Below are 18,100 nucleotides of genomic sequence, written 5' to 3'. Positions count from 1 at the left end.
CGAATAAATAAATTGATTTTTTAACCTTTTATTATTATATTTATCCTCGTTTTTAATCATATTGGAATAGCCTTTTTGTCTTTAAAATTAAACGTTATTAAAATAAGAACAATTTATACTTAATGGTAATAAATAATAATACTTTGAGTTCTTGATTTTCTTTTGTGTATAAAAGAATTTGTACACCGCATATTGTTAATTTTGATATCGGTACTGGTTTGTTTGAAATCATCATACTCTTTCCAATGTCCGTCTTTTCTAAGTGCAACTGCTACATAATGTCCTAAACTTGTTCTTGCAGCAGATCTTTTCCAAAAAATACAGCTGCTCCACGTAGAATAAAAAGTGTATTCATACTAGTTATTCTAGTTGGTATGCTTTCCAAACTACAAATAACATCACCATACACTGCTTCTACTACATTTAATAAGTTTTCGTCTTCATTGTTAGAGTTTTGATAGAATAATTTATCTAAATAAAATACACAAATAGATAGCAAAAATGTAATCTATAATGATATTCTATTCGTGGAGGATTGGGTAGTGGGCAAATTTTGATTATTAAAAAATTTTAAAATTTGTTATGAGAAATAATTAAATTAAATTTATGTACTAATGTTTAAGACTTCTATTAAACATAAAACATACAATTACTAGGTACATTAATTGTTTTAAAATCTTATTACATTACACCATTTAAAAACTATTTTTAATTTTCTAATGGAAAGTTGTCATTAAACAATAATAAAAAAAAAATGTGTTTACCTTCTGGAATGTTCGAAACTTCAATTAAAATGTGTTTTTTCAATATTGTCTCAATAGTCCATAAACCTTCACAATTATTAAGATCGCATAATGTTGATTTCGATTTTATTAAGTCATCAATATGTACTTGTAAATCCCCAAAATCTTCAGTGTGAGATGAATACGTATTACACGTAACCCAGATAGCATTTCCGTAATCATAATGTTATTAATATATTATTATTCCATGTCAATAAAAATATTATTTTAAAAACATTACAATTTCATAATTATAACATTTATATCATAACATTATAATAGATATGATTTTAAAATATTATATAAATATATTATTAATTGTGTATTTATAATATTATTAAAAATATATTTTCGAAACATAATTATGATATTATAATTGTAATATCATTTTCGTAATATAATAATAATAGTAAATAAACGTTTGTACGGAACAATATAATGATAATAATGTTGTAAACAAAAAAAAAATCATTTTTAAACCAGCGTATTTTATATATGGTAAAAACAATAGATAAATTATTGTATTAAAATCATGTCTACGTGTAGTTTAAATTTAAGACAGCGGGTAAGTCCACTAGAATTATTTCATTTATCACGGGCAACGCCGAGCCGCTGCGCTTGGCGGTTGTCCCGCATACGCATGGACAACCAATATTATATAATTATATATATATTGTATACTATTAATTATTAAAATAGTACATATTATTATATATTATCATAAATTATAGAATTGAATTGTATAATATTATGGACTTGAGGCCATGGGGTTTTCTTGGTTTCTTAATCATAGACATAACAATATACAGTAACTATATATTTATAGTAAGCTCTAATAAGTTATCAGTTATCAGAATATTATTATGAGTTTTGAGTTCTAATAATAAATAATTGTGATTTGTGTATAATATGTGACGTAATCTTAAAATTACTCCGTGGACGACTAAACGATGGTAACTGGAAATCCCAATGCCGATTGCTGATTATATTGTATAAGAAAAAATAACAAGAAGACAAAGGTTACAAACTAGTGGAGCGCTGAAGCCGTTGTCGTGCTGTTATTATACTAAATATTATTCACATATTTTCATTTTTCACCATTCATCGTCAGCCACTCAGCCGTGTTGTACTTCGACATCGACACTTCGTGTTCCGGATCATTATCCATCATTGAATACCGTTTATATGATTTATAATTTATAACATCCAACAGTACAGGTAAGATATTATACTATTGTAGTAAGCCGACGGAGTCGTCTCACTATTTTCTTTTCTATTTTAACTTATCTACATGTACTACAAGGTTCTTCGCATTTAAATATTTTATTATCGTACTCGTAGCAATACGTAATTAAATTTGATGGCAATTTCCAAGAATCAAAGCGTATGGGAAAACACAGTCACAAACAACTTTTTCTTTCCCTTTTGACAAACAAACCATGCACATAAATCATAGATGCGCACGCCTTGGTATAATAGCACAACAACAAGTCCGATCCAGGGTTAAGTGTCTTGGGCGCAAAACCACTTTTGTAGCTACAATGACAACATTCTATAACACACCTTTTTGTCCATCTCCTAGTCTCTATCATGTACAACCAGGGGGTACAGAGAACCATATAAATACAGGTCTCTGTCCGTCTTAATTTTTAGAATTAGTTTCATATCTACATAGAGCTAGTCTGCGTCTAAATTTTAGATTAGCTTTTTCTCGGGCAGCTACTTAACGTGCTGTCCTCAAATTCTTATACACTTGTTTTATTGTAATAAATTATAACTTTAATTTTAATAAACTCTTGTATTAACATTGTGTCTTTGTCTCACTTTTAAAACCCGTAATCTTTTCTCGACAACTTGATCCAACTGCAGATGTCAAGCACTCATTTATAAACGATAGTGAGAGATCACTACACTATGTATATTATAATATTATTAAGAACAATATAGTAGGTACGTTATTAATTGTACATTTTTAAGCCAATAAACATTAAACGTATTTAAAGTTTTAAACTTTATGAGCTCCGAAAAATATTATTTATACAACTAGATATTATTTAGGTAGTCGCGTGTCAAATATATCGGGTTCGGTGAATTGCGTCCCAAAAAAAAAATGTTAATACACAGATAGGTTAATTGCGTCCCCGATATTTTTTCTGAATAGGTGAATTGCGTCCCCAATACTTTTGGAAAGGTTACACACGAAATATTTCGTTCTAAGCGATATAACTGCAGAACAGTAGAACCTTTATTTTATTTAATTTTTATTTATATCATTTATCGGAATATCCAAGAATTAAATAATATTTTATCTCACATGACCGTTTCAGTATCAATGCAATACGCGCGTTTAGAATCGGACTGAGTAAATTTTTATATTTATATTCGATCGTTCGAGATAATAATTGCGATAACATATAATTACTATATAATATTTGTGAATTGTGATTTCAAATTTCCCAACGTATACAGTTGACAAGCAGTCGTCCGTCAGTCCGCAGTCATCAATCGTCAGTACTCAGTATATAGTGTAATTTATTTATTTATTATTAATTTTAAATGGAGTTTTCAATTAGTGAAAAAAACAAAAAAATAGTTATAATTGAAGGTTTTAAATTTCGATTCCAAAAACTATTAAGAAATGACGTACAACGTTGGTGCTGCTGTTTAAAATCTTGTAAATGTTTTTTTAAATGTGAAAATAATTTTAATATAATAGAACAATCTACAGAGCATAATCACCCAAAACCAGAACAAAAATTATTAAATCGACAAAATATTAGTAATTCTCTTAAAAGAAAAGCTATAGATGATATTTCGTCAAAACCATCTAAACTTTTACAAGTAGAATTAAAAAAAAATGACGTAGAAACAATAACAACCAGTGTTGCCAAGTTAGTGGTTTTCCCACTAAATCTAGTGGCTTTAGGGTTCTTAATGGTGGGAGAAATTGCTACTTAGTGGCTAGTGTAATTTTTAGTGGGATTTTGAACGCTATCTAGCGGAATATGAAAAACTAAATCGGCAACACTACACTGCTGGTAACTGTAATTTTTATTATGATTAATAGGTGATAAAACTGATTAAGTAGTGGCATTGGTTATAAACACGGCTATAGATAATATTTTATCTATCTATATTATCTATAGCCGTGGTTATAAACACAGAATATTTCTAGTATAACTACAATACTTATTAAATACTAGTATTTAATATAATAAATGATATTATTCCGTGTCTCCGTGACCATACCAGTAATTCTCCGGAGTTATGATAAGGAAATTGATATAAAAAAAAAATGAACAGTACATTTAATATTTATTTTAATATGAATCGTAAAAAACCATATTATACACAGAAATGTCGACCTGAATGGAAGAATAATTCGCTACTAAAAGATTGGATTGAAGAAGTGGAAGATAGTACTCTAGTTAGATGTAAGTTTTGTAAGAGTAGTATGTCAGCAAGGTTAGCAGATCTAAGTGCTCATGCGCTTACGAAAAAACATATAAAATCTTCTGAACCATTTTCCTGTGCTCGGCAAACTAAATTACCTTACCAATCAATATCGAATGACACGAAACTTAAAGCTGCTACCTTAGAAGCTAACCTATCTTTATTTATCAATAGCCACTGTGCAATATCGTCGATTGATCATTTATCTGAGGTTATAAAATTGTGTCTTAAAGGCAATAACATAACAGATCACGTTCAGTTACACCGTACTAAATGCACTGCTATACTGAAAAATATAATTTACCCATATTTTAAATCCAATTTGAAAGAAGACATTGGATCAAGCGTATATAGTCTTTTACTGGATGAGTCGACTGATATAAGTGTCAATAAGCAGTTAGGAGTATACATCATTTATTATTCTGAGTTAAAAAAATCTATTGTTTCAACTTTTTTAAATTTAATTGAACTTGAAAGTGGTACTGCTGTTAGTGTTATAAAAGGAATTAAACAAACCCTGTCAATATACGAACTAGATATATTAAACATGCGAGGAATTGGTTGCGACAATGCCAGCGTTATGGTTGGTCAACATTCTGGTGTATTTGCATTATTGCAAAAGGAAGTACAACATCTTGTATTGGTAAGATGTATATGCCATTCAATACAGCTAGCAGTATCTGCTGCTGTATCTAATAGCTTACCGGACTATTTGGAATTTTTACTTGCAGAGACTTATAATTGGTTTGCACATTCAACTAATAAACAGTTGTCTTATAAAATCTTATATCATAGATTAAATAACGGTATTGACCCTTTAAAAATTGTTCGTGTGTCTTCAACACGTTGGTTATCGATTGAAGTTGCGGTGTCTAGAGTGCTAGATCAATGGGATATTTTGAAAGAACACTTTATGGAAGCAGGCAACGCAGAAAAGTGTTATAAAGCTAAAACATTATATAAAATGTATAGTGATGTGAATAATCAGCTATATTTTATTCTTCTTAAGCCAATTTTATCTGAAGCACAACACATCAATAAATTATTTCAATCAAATACAGTAGACCGTATCAAATTATTAGATGATCTAGTTTTATTTATTGAAGGGTTAGCTCGTAAAGTGGTTACACCAGATTGCAGGGCAAATCTATTAGAAGTAAATATAAAAAATTATTTACATCCTAACCCCTACCTTGGGTATGAGTTTGAAGAGAAATGTAGAACACTAAAAATAAAACCAGAAGTCGAAAAAATTATTCGCAATGTAATAATAAGTTTTATAATAAATCTTGTCACTGAACTCCAAAAAAGACTTCCGGACAATATAAAAACATTAAAAAATACATCACTTTTGTCTCCGGAAAAATGTTTGAATGCATCTAAGGATTCAATCGTATCATTGGCCAAATTAATGAAGGTTGAATTAAATGACATTACTAAAATTGAATCACAATGGCAAAAATTAAATTTAATTCAATAGGGTTCAAAAAAATCCACAGAAGAGTTATGGACCGAAATATTCAGCTTTAAAGATAGTTCGGGTTTAAATCCTTTCCATGAACTTGGCCAATTAGCAAAATGCCTTTTAGTCCTTCCGTGGTCTAATGCTGAGGTAGAACGTTGTTTTAGCCAAATGAATTTGGTGAAAAGCAAACTTCGCAATAAGTTATCAAACGCCTCAACAAATGCTATTTTGTCAATTCGTGCTGGGTTACGCAGACAAGGGAAATGCTGTAATGAATTTAAATTTCCTGAGAGTGTCTTACTTCAAATTGGTAATTGAATTGATGACTAATGTTTAATTGTTTGTTTATAATATTTTAAAAATTTTAAATTTATCTTCCTATAGGTACTATGAAAACGTATGATAAGTGTAATGACCAAGAATGTAATACTACTAATACTTCAACAAATTCAAGTACACCTGTAACCGAAATGGTTTATGAAGATGATGATGGATGGGATATTGACGAGCCGGATATGCCTGTATCATATGAAAGTTAGGTGTTAAATAACTTAAATATTTATTTTGTTTTTAATATTATAATTTTTAATGTTGTTAAATATTTTTAAAATGTTTTCCTGTATTTTTTAATTATAATTTTTTACTTAATATTAATAATGTTATTATAAATTTGTAAATGGTAATTGAAATATGTATTACAAATTACAAAAAGTTTTTTATATATTTACCACTTTAACAGTGATATTTGAACAAGAAAGTTCCTGATTTATATTGTTATTAATATTATAATTTATAGTGTTTTTGAAATGTTTTCCTGTATTTTTTAATTATAATTATTATTTAATATTAATAATGTTATTATGCATTTGTAAATTGTAATTGAAACATGTATTACAAATTACAAAAAGTTTTTTTATATATTTACCACTTTAACAGTGATATTTGAACAAGAAAGTTCCTGATTTATATTGTTATTAATATTATAATTTATAATGTTGTTATATTTTGTTTCGGTATATTAAATCATGGTAAAACAATGATTTTGATTTTAAATAATTGTTTTTATTTTTTAGCTGGTGCCGACAAAATATATATTATTAAAAAAAAAAAAAATAGTGGGAAATTTAGCGGATATTATCAAAATTTAGTGTAATTTGGCGCCAATTATGTAGTGTAATTTTTAGTGGGATTTTGAACGCCATCTAACGGAATATGAAAAACTAAATCGGCAACACTGATAACAACTAGCGATGTGGCACTAATCAAAAGAAATATTCGTTATGCACGTACATCTGTTCACCCAAAACTACCAAAAAGCCTTTCCGAACTTCACGATTCTTTATGCATGTACGAAATAAAAACCAATAAATTGGAAAATTTTTTATTAGTGAATGACAAACCAAATGGCATAGTTGGTTTTTCAACGATATCAAATTTAGAGGTATTATGCAAAGTACAACATATTTATATTGATGGTACATTTAAATCGTGTCCAAAATTTTTTATGCAAGTTTTTACAATTCATGGACTCCATAATGATAATTACGTGCCTCTTATATATTTTTTACTACAAAACAAACACACTGAAACGTATGTGCAATTATTTAAACATGTATTACATCATTGTGATACAAATAGTTTCCTGTTTTCTCCTACGTATGTCCACATAGATTTTGAATCCGCAATACATTCTGCTGTAAGGAATGTATTACCTACAGCTCAAATTAAGGGATGTCGTTTTCATCTAGGGCAAAGTTGGTGGAGAAAAATACAGTCTCTTGGTTTGACAAAAGTTTTTAAAGATTATAATTCTGAAAAAAGTCAATTTTTAAAGTATTTATTTGGGTTGCCTTTCTTACATTCAGATGAGGTAGAAGAATGCTTTCAGAATGATTTGCAATCTATTTTACTTATTGAAGACGAACGAATTAATAAATTCATAGATTACATATTTAAAACTTACATTACAAAAGATGCAAGTTTCCCACCAAGTATCTGGGCTGAATTTACACCAACAACAAATCGGACAACCAACAGTTGTGAGGCGTTCCATTCTAAATTAAATAATCTATTTATTTCTAGTCATCCAAATATTTACAATTTTATTGATGTTATAAAAGATATTCAATCCGAAACATACATAAAAATACGTAGTAATCGACAAAGAAAATCACGTCAAATTATTGAAAAAGAAAATTATATTCGAGAAAAAATGGTTGAATATAATAACAAATTATTAACCAGATTTGAATACGTTAAAGCCGTTTCATTTAAATTTTTACCAGTTTAATATACTTTTATAATAATTTTACTTTTTTTTACATAAATAATTGACCTACAAATTTAACTAAAAATTAAAAATAAAACCAAATTTTTAAAATTTTTAAATCCTATATTTTTATTTTAAAATTAATAATTTTTTAACATTTTACTCAGTGACATACTATATTATGATATATTTTTACATTATTAGAACCTTATGCAATTTTATATAATATTAAATTTAAGTGCTTTTTGTTCATCTTACCAATAATCAAGCTGTTTAATTTAATTGTATGATATGATATAATATAATATAATATATTATTATGCTATTACTTATTTAAATTGTATATATTTATTTTGTGAATTGTAGCCACTGGGTTGTTTCTTTTATCACGCGATTTATGTCATACTTAAAAATTTAGCTCATATTCTAATTAAAAAATAAAAAAAATAATAAATATGTTTATTAATGTTTGATATATAATTTGTAAATTATATTTCAACTAATGTATTAACTTAGTATATTTTATGTATTTGTTACATATTATACTAAGTATAAATATCTAATTATTATTAAAATGGGACGCAATTCACCTAGCATTAAATATAACAGGGACGCAATTCACCTAGTATTAAATTACAACAGGGACGCAATTCACCTAGTTTTGTGGAAATGGGACGCAATTCACCTAACGCCAAATATATAAATGCATGAACTGAAATAAGGGGATACAAGAAAATAATAATGTGTTGTTCCTCTTTTATTGTAGAATATATAATTACTTTACTTACTTATTTTCGATTTGATAACTAAATTAATATGTAACATAATATTTTTTTTTAATTTAAAATTAATAATTATAGATAGGTATAGGTAGGTATCTACTACTTTATTTACTTGAACATAATTATTTTTATAATATGTATCACCTATAATCATTATAATATAAATTAAATATATTATATTATGAAGTCTGATGATATGTTTATAGGTAATTTATTAAATTACTAATTAGGTGTCCTATATAGTTACTTAAATTATTATTATTTGTACCTATGCAATTTCCATATTTTTTTTTTATTCATACAAAAAAAGTCCTATCAGAAGAAATTAATGCCCCACATTCTGAATATTATGTATTAATATGCTAATTATGTAAACTTTATATACTATCTACTTCTTCATTGGTCACTGTAGAATTCAAATTCAAATTTAAATATACCTATTATAAATTCTTAGCAAGTATCTGTCTATAATTTTAGAATGAATAAATTTAAAAGTCGCCGTTCAAAGAGACGCCGAATTCAAGAACAGTTATTTGCCTACACTTCAAATGATGTTCCTATAATTTCACCCAATGTCTTAACTGTAGAAGATGAATCAAATCCTAATATTCAAGTCCAAACCATCTCTGAAGTTCTTCCAGATGCTTCTAATACCATTGATCATTTTTCTCCCAATACATCTTTTACGGAAATTCCAAATATCAGTATCCAACAGACGAGTCATTCAAACCAAATACCCTGTGATACTCAATATATACCTCAAAATGTTAATAACAAATTGGACAAAAATCAATTTTCTGACAATATGTCATCAATGTGTAGTATGCTCTCTGCATGGGTTTTGAATAACAATATAACTCATAGTGCTCTTGACAGCCTTTTGGTAATTCTTCGAAAACATTCATGTTTTTCAAATATACCAAAAGATTCTAGAACAATACTTCAAACTAAATCAATTGATAATACCTGTATGCGAGTTATTGACTCGGGAAAGTATTACCATTTTGGTCTAGGCAGTGGAATTGAAAATAATTTTCAACATGATGTCACTGAAATAAAACTAGTAATAGGTATTGATGGTTTGCCAATTTCCAAAAGTACGTCCAGTCAGTTTTGGCCTATACTGGCTTATATAAGACCTCATGACAATTTAGTTTTTCCTGTTGGAGTTTTTCATGGTAATAAAAAACCATCTAGTTGCAATGAATTTCTTAAAGATTTTGTAATGGAAGCTAAACATTTAACCTCAAATGGTATTATAATAAATAACAAGTCATATGAAATAACTGTAGATGTTATTTGTTGCGATAGTCCTACTAAGTCATTTGTGTTAAATGTGAAAGGACATACTGGGTATTTTTCTTGCACAAGATGTAAAATTGAAGGAGAATTTATTTAAAATCGTACTTGTTTGCCATATAATCAATCTGATTTACAGCCTTTAAGTAGAACACATGGTGAATATTTAGATAAAGTAGATAAAGAATATCAAGCGTCATTAGATATATCATGTTTACCAGAAATACCAAGATTTGATGTAGTGTCAAACTTTTCACTAGACTACATGCACTTGATTTGCTTAGGTACAGCTAAAAAGTTGATATTCCTATGGAAAAAGTGACCATATAGTGTGAGACTACCTTCATGGAAAATTGATGCAATATCAAGTGATGCAGTGAGTTTAAAAACATCATTCCCTTGTGAATTTTCAAGAAAACCCAGAAGCCTAGATGAGTTTGCTCGGTTTAAGGCCACTGAGTTTAGAACTTATTTACTGTACATTTTTCCTATCATTTTGAAAAAGACTTTATCAATTAATTGCTATAAACACTTTATGGCTTTAAGCATTGCAATGATAGTGTTACTAAGTCCAGATCATTTGTCTTATGCAAATTATGCACGCAATTTATTGAAATACTTTGTATATTCATTTAAAGACTTATATGGCAGTCATTACATATCCCATAACATTCATGGTTTATTGCATATAGTTGATGACTATGAGCGCTATGGACCTTTAGACAATTGTAGTGCGTTCCCTTTTGAAAACTATATGCAAACATTAAAATCACTTATTAGAAAACCGGATAAACCTCTAGAACAAATAGTGCTTAGATATCAAGAACGCAGGCAACTTATCAACAATGTCAAATCCAAAAAAGAATACAAATTAGCTGGTCCTCATAATAAAGGTCCACTAATACAAAGTACTACAAGTCCACAGTATAATAAATTATTATTTTATAATTTAAAATTTAAAACTCAAGTTGATGCAGATTCTTATTTTTGTTCCAATAAAAATGAGATTGTAAAACTAATAAATATAGCCTACTGAAAAAATACTAATCAAGTCATTTTAATAGGTAAAACATTTGATAGTATGCAAAACTTTTATGATGAACCTATAAAATCATCAAATTTTGGCATTTATATAGTTAATAACTTATCTAATACCCTACAAGCTTGGCAAATATCTGACATAAAGAAAAAAGTTATGATTTTTAATTTTGAAAATAAATTAATTGCTGTTCCATTTCTTCATTCCATGTAAAATATTCTAAGAAACAAATATAGTAAAGGTATATTTTGATTATTTTAATGAATGTTGTGTTTTTTTTACTAACTAGTTAAAATTTTAGGATGTATACAGTTGTTTTTTTAAAAAATGAAGACACAGTTGATGCTGTACCTTCACATTGGGTTCAGAATAATTTATGTGCATGGCCAAAAAAAAACATTAAAAAGTCTATAAAATATAAGCTTCAACCAAATGATGTAGAGTATGACTATTTTCCTGTCAGAGTATTAAAAAAAAATATTGGTAACTTAATTTTTATTATTATTACTGTACCAATTATTTGAAATAATTTGAAACATATTTACACATTACACTATTCTAGAAACTTTACAAGAAGCTAAGACTAAAGCCAAAATTGCTGAAATAACATCGGATTAGACCATGAAGTGGTAAGAAGAAAAATAAGAAATCGTGATAGTACTACAAGTTCAGTGGAAATTCCCAATCCACCTACATATATTCCGGATACAAATGAAATTGGTACGATCTATAATTTTTTAATTATATAATCTGCCTCACTATAATAGTACATAGTATATATTTAAGTATAATTTGTATTACTGCCATTATTATAGTAATAACTATCAGTAAATAATTATTATTTAGATTGTGATAGTAAAACTGCCATTAACAAACATAGTGATGACACAAGTGGAGATCCATCATTTCAGCTTTCCGAGAAGAATGATTTGTTTTTAGGTAAGAAATATGAATACATTTTAATTTTTATAATATATGTACTCATCAATTATTATAATTTCATCAAAAATGAAAATAAATGAATTATTTGTAAAAATATCAATGTATATTTATTATTTAATACTTTAATAGTTTGCGATAAATTAAAGTAAATCGGTAGTTGTTTTAGGTTTTGGAAAATAATTATTTAACGTAATTTCACGTTTTATTTTAGCATCACCAGTGTCATGTGATAAATTCAATAATGTCTCTTCATATAATACAAACCAAAGACCAAGTAAATCCCATAAAGGTAAATGCTAAATGTTTAATTATGTTATTCATTACCTATTTTACCTACTTTTACTGCAAACAAATATTTATTCATTTTTAATATTAATAGTTATTTAAACTACCTAATTTTATAATGTTTATAAAATATAAATACATATTTTTGTATAGATGACAACTTAAATAAACGTGTAAGAAGGCATCTCAATTTTGAAGACAAATCATCTTGTGATAGTAATACTTTTCATTTTTAGTATAAATAAATAATCTTAATTTTATAATTTATATATAATTTTTAATTTTGTTTAGAATCTCTTAACCTGCAAAATATAGATAAACCATCATCATCATCATTTCTAAGACCCTTAAATTGTAATGCTTCTACTTCACATATTCAAGAATCGCATGGTAGGTAGTAAGTTATTCTTGAATACTATTTGATGTATATGTCTAAATTTATTCAAGCACATTCTGTTTTTTGTTACTTTTTTATTATGTTTTATCTAGTTAAGCTTTAATAATTGTTTAATGTCTATGTTTATTTTAATATTTAGAATACAGTATCCCAAGAAGTAAGGCTTATGAAGACAGTTATATTATTCATACACCAGCATCACCTTTTAAAGTTACTAATTATGATGATTCTCGCTCTCCTACTAAAGAATTTCAGAGTAGTACTCGTAAGTTATTATCTTGATAACCATTTTATATATCTATTTTTTTTTTATTGAAATCTTACCTAGTTATTCTAGTTAACATAAAATGTTTTGATGAATATTACACCTTATTATAATTTTAATTATTTTTATATGAATATTATAGGTGTATCAAGTACAAATATGAAACATAATGAAAATAACTTTAAATTTAAGGAAAGATGTAGGTACTACATATAAGAGGTCAATTCCAAATGAAGCTAATGCAACAACCAATAAACATAGTAGTTTAGGTATACTTATGTTATGAGTACTATAATTATTGTGTACGAGATAGATATTTTAATGTTAACAGTATCAATAGAGTATTGCTATGTTATATTATGATGGCAACCTGGTAAATTAATCAATTCACTACACAATGTATAGTATACATCTATACACAATTAATTTAATAATAATAATAACAATAACAATGTCGATAGATAATTATAAATGTTTCTTTTAATATCTAGAATACAGTAACCCAAGAAGTAGGGCTTATGATGAAGATCATTACATTATTCATACACCATCATCACCTTTTAAAGTTACTAACTATCATGTTTCTCGCTCGCCTATAGAAGAATTTCAGAGTAGTAAGTTATTAGCTTAATAACCATTTTATATATCTTTATTGAAGTCTTACCTATAGTTAGTCTAGTTTAAATCAAATGTTTTAGTGAATACTATACCTTATTTTAATGTTAATTATTTTTATATGAATATAGGTGCATCAAGTACAAAGATGAAAAATGTAACTGAAAATAACCTTAAATTATTAAAAGCAACCACTACATCTACATATAAGAGACCACTTCAAAATGAAGATAATGCAACTAAACGTTGTAATACATTAGGTATTTTTCATTATTAACATAATATTTTTAATTTATATCTATTTTGAAATCATTATTGTAAGTGTAATTTTTGATTGTTATTTATTATTTCTTTTACAGACATCATGCAAAAAATATTAAGAACTATATTAAAAACCAAAGATTATGTTGAGGCTAATGGTGAGAGGTTGGATAAAATTGAAAGCTTCTTATATAATTCAACACCTCATCATAATCAAAATTCATATAATGTAGTAGAAACAGAAAACATATTTGCTGAGTATTTTCCAATTCTCAATGAAGATCTCTTAAGCGAATTTGAAACAAAATTAAGCGAAAGAACATTCAGATCAAATGTAGTAAGTTTTTCTTCAATATATATTATTAAATTTAACTCGCGTACTTAATGTCAATTAGCATTGTCTTTTTTTAAATATTGCTTTACCTAAATAAAAGTGAGCATATAAAACAATTATTTTTTAATAACTTGTTTTAGACAAATGAAATTAAGCACTACTCTAAGAAAGATTTAGTTCCTACAGTCAGAGAAATATTACGACAAATGTTCCATGATGAACTATTGAAGAGTTACAGTTATGTGGGGCAAAAAGGAAAAAAAAATTTTTCATCTCTGGCTTCTTGCACAGTGATAATAGGTAAGAGCATAGTTTTTAAACAAAATCTAATATTATTAATTTTTCAAAATATCTAAAAGATTAAAAATATTTTTATTATTAGCTTACTCAGAAAATTTTCAATATATATGATATAGGTATATCACAAGTAAAATACCAACAACTCAATCACAATATAATTTTTTATTAGTTTTAGTATTAAGAGATTAAATTTATCATGTTTAAACTACAATAAATTTATTATCTGAATAATTATTTAGCATTCATTATTTTTAATTAAAACTAAAACTTTTATATATACCTATATAAAAAAAATTGTAAATTAAGTGCTACATAATTTGGGATAACATAATATACTTTTTCTTTCTAATGTACTTATTAAAATGTATTAAAATTATTTGTTTCAGAAGCAGTAAAAAAAATGAGTGCTCATAAAGATGCTACAAATGCACAAATAGCAGCACCCATTGATACATATTAATCGGGTGCAACTTCTCGCCTTTTTGAAAAATCAAAAAATGTAATGGACTGATAATTATAATTGTTGTATAATAAATTAAAACTTATATATCTACCCAATTTTTATTGTTTTTTTTTTCAAATTACTGATATGATTGGTTTACTATATTTTGTCAAAATAAATATGACATAATATAATATAATATGATATGTACATATTGTAATAATTATTATAACATATAACAGCTACCTAAGTATAATTAATAATAGCTAGGTATATCTAGAATATATATTAATTTTACTGGTATTTACTTATCTACATTATATTGTGTAGGTACAGTAGATTATGTATGATGCATCTCAGTTTTATGTAAAATATATAGTAAGTGCACAAATAGTTACTTTCCAGTTTCCATTACACAATATAATATTATATATTATGTAGTTACATTTTTTAGTTACATAATATGTAACTACAATATTAAGATTTTTATGTGCACAACAATAATCATCATCTGTATATTAATAATATATTATTAATAAAACAGCCTAATAAGCGTAATAGATATATAAATTATATATCAAATAAATTTTTTGCAAATTTGCAATTTTTAATCTAAAATATATTTTGAGGTAAAAACGTTATTATAATATGATTTTGAATGTATGAAAAAATATTTATATACTGTTACAAAATAAACGTCATAATAACATTTTGATAAAAATGTTATAATAATGTTTTACAAATGTCATTAATATAATGAGATTGCTCTGGCCAATAAATATTACTAAAACGTTATAATAACATTTCTGTTAGCATAAAGAATTGAATTAATAATATTAATTTATTATTAGTAATTATTTACATAATATTATAATAACATAATAATAACATATTTTTGCTATCTGGGAAGTGGTACGGTTTTCATTAGCCATTGACACTGGTCATTAGAGCATCTATACCCAGTAAACACTGAAATGTATATTAGACGTCTAATATACTAAACCATCATAGACATAAGACATACATGTGAAGTAAATGTAGATGTCTATGATAAGTCTAAGGTTAGTACTTAGTCTATATGCGCCACTTTTTTTTTTTAGTCTATTTGAAGACTGATCAAAGTATCTATCATATATCAAGTAGTAGAACAAATTCAAAACTTTTATAAAATCTATACATAGACATAAATTATACCTAACATAGTAAGTAGATACTTACCATAATAGGTAAATATAAAATTATCCTACTTAAAAATTAAAATAATGTATCTACTGTATAATATTAAATAATTATATATATATATATATTATTAGGGTGGTCCTTATTTCAAAACTTAATTCTATTTAGTCCGTACCCGCTAGATTTGTTAAGTCATATAAGAAAGGAATTTTGGTAAAATTTGGGAGGCATTACTCAACTCCTTCTGGTGCCGATATGAGGTTGAAAAACGGCAAAAAGGGGTAATTTTGTTGTATTTCAAGTTTATGTATAAAAATATAGCACTTAGCATAAAAATGTATAGGATCTTAATTATAGACCTTAATAATGTCTATAAAAAATAAAATTACGACATTTTTCGTAAATTCATTATTTTCCAAGAAAAATATTGAAAAAACAAAAAAAAATTTTTTTACAAAATCGATTTTTTTAAAAAAATTTTATTATGTTTAACAAATAATTGGAGACACCATAAAATATATAGAGTACACATTAAACTTAATTAAATTTTCTTAAAAAAAGGTTATTATGAACATTTTATTTAGGCTAGATGTTTTATTGTAACAGTCAGCTTCATGTAATTAAAACCGCGCTTCAAACTTTTTCAACCATCGTAGAGACATTTATTAAAATTGTTTAATAATAGATTGTTGCTCATTGCCCGGTATTTCAATAAAATATAATCTACAACCATTGATATTATCTATATTTCACTTATTATCTTAATATGTTTTCAGATAATAGTATACTGATTACCTACTGAACAATATATTTGTAGATAGACGTGTAAAATGATACCTAATTTTTAATACACACTTACGTATTTGATCATTATGGCTCGGCTGTCTCGCGAGCATAGTATTCAATGTTAATTTTTCACTGTTTAAAATGTCACGAAATAAAATTTTTCTCGTAGGCACGATGAATAACCAAATTACAAGTAGTAAATTGCCTTCAAAACGAAATTGTTTAAGTGTATTATACTATAATATGCGAAATGTACATTTAAATTTAAACTCAAGTGCCTTATTAACTATTGACGAATGTTTAATATACTGGAAGAAGGCACGGATTCCAAATCAAGATCGTGATAATTGTGCAAAAAAGTTAAAAAAATTATATGAAGAACTACGAAATTTAGAAAAAAATAAAACTAAAATTGGAAATTTATATCGATTGAGAGAGAAACAATTTGAAGAAACATTGGATGATTTATTTGACATCGCGCATTCAAATGCAATGAATTTAATTAAAATAGACGAAGATAAAGAATTTTTATCATTACAAAGACAAAAAGGAAGTGTTGGATGCATGCTTGGTAGAGATGTAAAATTAGCCGAAAAAGAACAAAAAAAAGCAACACGGATAGAAGCAGAATATAAAAGAAAAGATAAACAACAAAATTCTGAATATTTTAAAACTGGTAATAAACATTTATATAATATCATAATTAGGTACTTAAGTAGGTGTAAAATGAGAGTTCTGGAACCTAACCAGCCCTCTATCCAGCTGACCCGTCTAACCAGCCCTCTATCCAGCTGACCCGTCTAACCAGCCGCCGCCGTAGCTGAGCCGCCGCCGTCGTCCCCGCCCCCGCCTCCACCACCGCCACCGTCCCCGCCGCCTCCCCCACCCCCGCCGCCACCGTCGTCCCCGCCCCCGCCTCCACCACCACCACCGACGCCACCGCCGCCCCGCCGCTACCATGGTTATCATATTATTGTACTATATTACCGTACACATATTACCGTACTATATTACCGTACACATATTAATGTATATTCAACAGTTATCATACACAGAACTATTTTATCATATATTCAACAGATAACGCTATCTGTCCCTGTTGTTATCACATATTACCGGCATATTACCATTTGAAAAATTATAGTATAACAAGCATGTAGAGTCTTGTCTGCATTACAAACAATAGTATTATTCAATAATCTAAC

At 27.0% G+C, this 18,100-nt stretch overlaps 1 pseudogene; it reads right to left on the bottom strand.

Moving 5' to 3' along the window:
• Positions 1 to 52: 52 nt before the first annotated feature.
• LOC126553398 (keratin, type I cytoskeletal 13-like) lies at positions 53 to 18,017 on the bottom strand (annotated as a pseudogene).
• Between the last annotated feature and the right edge of the window lie 83 nt (positions 18,018 to 18,100).

This window comes from Aphis gossypii, unplaced genomic scaffold (genome assembly GCF_020184175.1).
Source record: "Aphis gossypii isolate Hap1 unplaced genomic scaffold, ASM2018417v2 Contig00225, whole genome shotgun sequence".
NCBI lineage: Eukaryota > Metazoa > Arthropoda > Insecta > Hemiptera > Aphididae > Aphis > Aphis gossypii.
Note: the sequence above shows the minus strand (reverse complement) of the source record. Positions and strands in the feature narration are given on the sequence as shown.